Here is a 6,226-nt window from a genome sequence, read left to right on the forward strand (position 1 = left end):
AGAAATCTCGCAGACGTTCCCACAGCAAAATAATTTTGCTTGTGAAGTTTATCCCGGTGCCCCAGTTACCTCTTTTCTTCACTCATTTGTGATGCTAAGGACGGCAAAACAATGGTGCTGACCATGCTCTTTCAGCGGGTGAAGTACAAAGATATCTGAACCAGTTTTGTTTCGTACGTCTGAGAATAAGAAAAAAAAATCTCAAATGAGTCTGCGACCGCTCCTGTGTTCACGCTCTGTGAAAAGCCAGACGACACCAATTTACCGCCATCAAAATCCCTGCCGTAGAGGCGCTGCGAAGCGTGAAATTCCAGCCTAGATGAAAGTAATACGTCATCCAGCCTAGCGCAAATAAACTACAGTTAGAAAAACAAGACGACGAGTTTCGCAACTTTTGAGGGGGAACTCTGCGAGGGAAACATCTGTCGGCGCTTTCTGGACGGAGAAAAAAAAAAGATTAAAAAAATGTGACTGATGGAACGGCTGCCACATTCACCCACACTTGGGCTTGCGTTGTGATGAATCGGTCTTTAAGAAGACCCCGCTAGAAGCCCCGAGATTACGGCTGTCTCGGCGTTGTAGTTGAATTTATTAACGAAAGTAATGAAAAACACCGTAAACTGAAAACAATTATCGGACATTTAAAATGGAATAAGAAGTGGTGTCGTGGTATAGGCGGCAGCGCCGGAGGGAAGAAAATGCAGCGTAGCAGAAATATTTAGGATTTCAAAATTGAGTTTTTAGTGTAACAGAACCATCAAAGAATGAAGGAAGTTGTTGGTAGATGTCATTTGTGTCTATGAGGTTTCTCGTGCTCTTATTCCCGCGTTGTTCTCTGCTCTTTTTACCGGGTTGAAGCAACTAAGAGAGGTTCAGCTTGTATTACGCAAGTGACTCGACGAGGAATTTATGCCGCGATCAGCACTTCACCGATCACATTTTAACATCTGTTTTGTTCAGTAAAAGAAAATGCGTTGCCGTCTTTGGAAGTTCTTTGTATAGTACTTTCTTTAGGGTACATTCGTGTTTTTTTCGTTTAGAGTGCGTTTTTCCAGATATAAGAAACTGCCCCAACTTAAAAAAAAGGAAGTCACGATCACCTTTAGGAGATTCCATTACAATACTTTTCGTGGAGCAGTTGTTGTCATACGTCCTTAAGCTGCAGCGCTGAAACAAGAAAACCAGTGTGGATGTGTACCACGTGCCTATATTGGTCACTGGCGTACTCAGAGGAACCAATGCGCTTTCCCTTAATCACAGCGGGGGGGGGGGGGGGGGGGGAAGGAGAGAGAGAAGGACCTGTTTTATACCATCAAACAATACCTACGGTTAGTTATTTGCGTGCCAAAAGCAACGAATCCAACCATATGCGGCTTCGATAATGTAGGCTATCACCCCGACCATCCTCCATTTTTTGCAATTTCATTGGGGAAAAAATGAAAATAATAATCGGAAAGTGGTGTAAAGAACGCTATGCTGCCGAAGTTTTTTTTTATGTTTAATTCAAATAAATGTTTCGCTATTGCTTTTTGTTTTCTTGTTTTGCCTGTTCTAGGCCTTTTCTCCTTTCATGCTTTTTCTTCGCTCTTAGAAACTCATGTTTGTACACCTCAACATAAAGAGGCACCAAAAGACAGCCTTCAAGTTAAATACGCGTGGCTCAAATGCCGCGATTAAACAAGCCCGTGTATTTGCATTGTAAAGAGCGCCGGGAGTTAGCGTTACCTCAGGTCAAACGGCAAAAGTGGTAGGAGATTTATTTTAGCGAATTCCCGATGGTGCTTTTTTGTCTTCGCCCTCGCCTCCTTTGGCAAGCGGTAACTTCGTAGCAAACTACTTGCTCTGGACGCAGGAATAATTTGCACCACCATCGCCACGATTAACCCCTCATTACATTGAGCGAGCGGCTGGCCTGGGTTATCTACAGGCAGTTGGGCACCCCGGTGTTTTTCCACAAATGGCTCGAACGGCGGTTCCCAGCACAGCGCAGTTCGCAGCCTCTCTACTGTTTATATTTGGTTTTTCTCGTTTCAGCATGCTTCTTTTTTGCCTTTTCAGCACTGCACGAAAGCGGAAAAGCATCTGGATTTAACAGCTTATGTAGACAAGAAATAAAATGAACCATTCCAGGAGTCGCAGGGCAGAGGGCCTTGATAGAAGCGAGTTCAAGGACCGACATGCCTTGGATCGCAGTGTTCACCTAAGAAATTTTCTTTCGGAATACATGCCGCACGCTTTATTTCATTAATACAGCACACTTGAGTAATTTATATAGGTGCAAAAAAGCATATCGACAGCTTTGTACGTGTGGAGAGATGCGTACCACGTAATGTGGGGAAGAGTAAGAGCATGAGAAAGAATTAAAGCGGAAGCGAGAGAGCAAGATGACTAACGACCTAGGTGGCAATCATCTTAACTTCTTTGGGGCTAGATGCCCTTCCGCAAAATGCGCAAAGTTACGGTTACGTAGGCGTCAAAACTTGCAGCATCCATCGCCAGAGAGCTGAGGGTGCGCGAACATGACAAAAAAAAGGCATTTGATCTTCTACTGAGGAAATTGTTGACTGCTCGGTATGCAAAAGCATCGCATGCAAAATAAGAATGGTATATGCATTTAGAACGTTTAGTGGAGCTGGTGATTAGTTAGTTCATGATTGAAAGAGCTGAAGGTAAGGCGCAAACGTTACATGACTACAGATGAAGGGGCCCAGGCGAGCGCTAACTTCAACAACGTTCGTGCTGTCGGTTCAACACACCATCACATCAAGGAAGCGGTGCTATCTCTGAACAAGAGGAAAGCATAGCAGGGCTTCGGATGTCATGACCGAACATTCCTGAAGCCTTGTTGCATTCATCAACCTGGGTTTTCTTTTTTTACTCTAGCATTGCTCGTGATCGTGCTACAGATAAGGTCGAGTGATTCTCATGTCGAGGTTTTAGGCTGTACCTGACGTCGGTGGAATACTGTGATGAGGGAACACTGTGACAACGGAAGGGGGGGGGGGGAATAAGTATCGACAAGCTCGGATGGCGAAATAGATTAATACGAAGTTGGACAATGGATTCTATGGATATGTGCGAGCAAGGCTCCGCCTGAAGGGAACTGGGAGACAAGCAAAGGATAGCAGGGACGGGGGAGAAGAAGGGGAGATCGGGACTGGCCTACGTAGCGGAGGATTCGGAGGAACACGGTTATGAGGGCTACACACGAGACGTGGTAGCCGTGGAGGACGCCCGGAAACCCATCGGGATTACGGAGCCAGCAACATCTACCTGCTGCTCGACAGCCGCGCATTGAATCGCCGGCATCGACGGAGCGACGTGGCTCCACATCAAGTGCGCCACCGCACGTGAGACGTTGCTTTTATTAGCCGTTTATTTGAGAACTGCACTCGGAACTGTTCGTTTTTTTCTACTTTTGCCAAACTTTGGTTTCACGTGTAACATCATTCCCAATACCGCGTCTCATCCAGTAAAATGTTTGTCCCCGTCCTTTACGACCGTCTCAAGCGCCTGTGTCGTTGCTGCGACGTGACTCCCGAAGTTTAGCCACCAATAACACCACAAATACGCATCAACAAACTTAACTAATGGAAAGTTTTTCACACTCTAATTTGATCAGACTAAACTTAAAAATCCACTAAACTTTTGTTTTCATTACTAGGGAAAAAGCAAAGAACAGCTATTCTACTAGGGGCTGAAAACACAATCCATACAACATGTTTGTGCAATTCTTGAGGTTATGAGACGTGTTGTGCGCGCAAAGAACCATATCCAGCGCAGCCGGCTTCTTCGCATTATCTTTCCTGTTTGCTCCCAGGTCACCCTTATCGTCTTCAACGGGAAAATTGTTATATTCTGAAACTTCTATTGCAGTCGCCAAGACAGGTGCGAGAGGGGAGGAGACGAGTGTGAGGGGTCGAAAGATCAAAATATTGTGTAGTCGAAAAACTCTCGTCTTTCGACCACATTTGCAGCGAAGCAAGGGGATACGCGGCCATTGTTTTCTTTCCTGTGCGATCGCGTAATGTATGTCCTCCGCCTTTGAATATTCTAATTAAAAATGTTTGCCACATGTTGCCCTTATGTTTCCCTTATGCACCGTCAGCACTATTTATTGTTACGTCATGCATCGCATGAGGCCACGTCTGTCAGCACTGCGGTGCACACAAGCTTGTTTTGATCAGAGAAAAAAATGCATCACGTCTTTCAAGTCATTTGTACGTCTGCTTTTCGTACACCTAACTGCGTGATCGTCTTGCGCCCCAGACACAACAGAGGACCTTTGCGTCTGTGGCCGGTGCAAAACAGGGTCCAGACTTCCAGTCCCGTACGCGTCTCTGGTTTAATTTAAGATGAGCAGCTGAGAATTCTATTCAGGATTTGTTTTGCCGTCAGATGAGAGATCTCTGTCGTGTTTCACTACGCAGTGTTGGAAAATATTCCGGACATACGGTGTGACCATACAAATGTTGAACGTGAAATATTAAATGTATTTGTATCAGCGCCGCTGGAAGGCTGAGTTGAATCCTTGCGACTCCCCGACAGCTTTTTAAAGTGGTTAATATAATTATTTTTGTTTGCTTACTGAAGAATTCTTTAGAGCTTGCATCTCGCTTACAAAGTGGTAACAATTACGTTGGTCTGAGTACTTGTAATGCGGAGCTGGCGTTAGAGGACGGTCTGGGCTGCTACCCGCCGCGGTGGCTCAGTGGCTAAGGCGTTGCGCTGCTGAGCACAAGGTCGCGGGTTCGATTCCCGGCCGCGGCGGCCGCTTTTCTGATGGAGGCGAAAAGCAAAAACGCCCGTGTGTTCGAGATTTCGGCGCACGATAAAGATCCCCAGGTGGTCAAAATTAATCCGGAGCCCTCCACTACGGCGCGCCTCATCGCCTGCGTTGCGTCGGCGCGTTAAACCCCACAATCAAGAATCAATCAAGGTCTGGGCTGCTGTTAAACTAAGCTGATAGTCAACCATTGACTTACCTACTCTTTCTTCAGTTTATGTAATTTTATGGCTTCTTTTAATTCCTTGACACAATCAACCAACATGTTCAGTTTTCAACACTGCCTCGACAGGTGTTGCAGCCTTGCTATTCTATTCTCAGGAATATGACGTGAAGCATGAGGTAAAATGCACCCCTTTCCCCGGTGCAATTGTCTAATCGACATATCGAAAATTTCTGCGTAGAATCTGCGTACTTTTCGCGCACTCCGAAATAACTTTGTCGCATCAGATTCCTTTGCACAGCTTTATTTAATAAAACAACAGTAAAAATAATACGACGAAGATTTTGGCAGCTTTTGTCTGAACTAATTACCTTCAGCCATTTCTAGAAAAACAAATATGTTCAGTGAAAGAAAGACAATCACATCCGACAGTTGTTTTGTTGAAAACGTAGGGTGGGACGACTTTCCGTGTGATTTTTATTACCAGTTGAACAGCGGCGGTCCTTAAGGTCGTGATTGGAATGGTCGTTGGTCAACCAAATATAATAATAATGATGCCTTCGGCTCACACGTGTATGGTGGCAACAATGCACTAGGCAGATTTAATAGGTAAATTTTCCGTACCGGCTGTCTAAAAACGTGCGATTTAAGCAAATGTTCACTAACTGACCTCCGAAACGTTTCAGGGAAATGGTTGTTTGAACGGCAGTTAGACTAACATTGAACATTTATTTTCCGGTAGTGTAGGTAGCAAGCAACCATAAAAAAAGTGCATTCAAGTACCTCGACTGGCCCATCGGCCTTGATTAGAAATTTCAACAAGTGAAAACTAGCACGATAGGTACAAAAGGAAACAACGTAATATAGAAAGGTAAACGCGGCATTAGTCTCCTGGAAAGGAACGCCAAAACACAATCCGGGGTAAAGGACTCGCGTATAGAGAACGTAGGAAATCGGGCAGGAAGTGCAGTATTCCCCTGCACGCTCAGTCACGTAAATAAAATGTATGAAAGCCTTTACAAGATACAAAGGACACACCTGGAAACAAAGGGGCATCGGGCGGGGGCGGGGGCGTAGACAAGATGACGATTACACGCGAAAAAGAACATTCGGTCAACTTAAAGATGGCAGCCTCGAGCAAACCTGTCTAGCAACACATGCCGCTAGCAACGCTTGCTGCAACCACAATCGGCTATCACCCATTGCGGTTGTAACCCCAAGCTGTGGCATTGCACAAAAATCGCTCTCAAAGAACTCGCTACGGTAGTATTTGTTAC

General features: G+C 45.3%; 1 protein-coding gene and 1 long non-coding RNA gene across 2 annotated transcripts in view; one reads left to right on the forward strand and one right to left on the reverse strand.

Annotated features, from left to right (window-relative positions):
- The window catches only part of LOC144178485 (uncharacterized), a 61,153-nt gene extending 59,021 nt beyond the window's left edge, over positions 1–2,132 (forward strand). Inside the window, exon 3 of the long non-coding RNA XR_013324019.1 lies at positions 2,059–2,132. This is a non-coding gene — a long non-coding RNA (uncharacterized LOC144178485). The remainder of the gene's footprint in view (positions 1–2,058) is intronic.
- Positions 1–6,226, reverse strand: part of LOC144178484 (glutamate-gated chloride channel-like) — a 109,181-nt gene that overhangs the window by 37,200 nt on the left and 65,755 nt on the right. The window lies entirely within an intron of this gene.

Source organism: Haemaphysalis longicornis, unplaced genomic scaffold (assembly GCF_048455015.1).
Source record: "Haemaphysalis longicornis isolate Haplotype H1 unplaced genomic scaffold, Haemaphysalis longicornis Haplotype H1 scaffold_4, whole genome shotgun sequence".
In the NCBI taxonomy this organism is placed as follows: Eukaryota; Metazoa; Arthropoda; class Arachnida; order Ixodida; family Ixodidae; genus Haemaphysalis; species Haemaphysalis longicornis.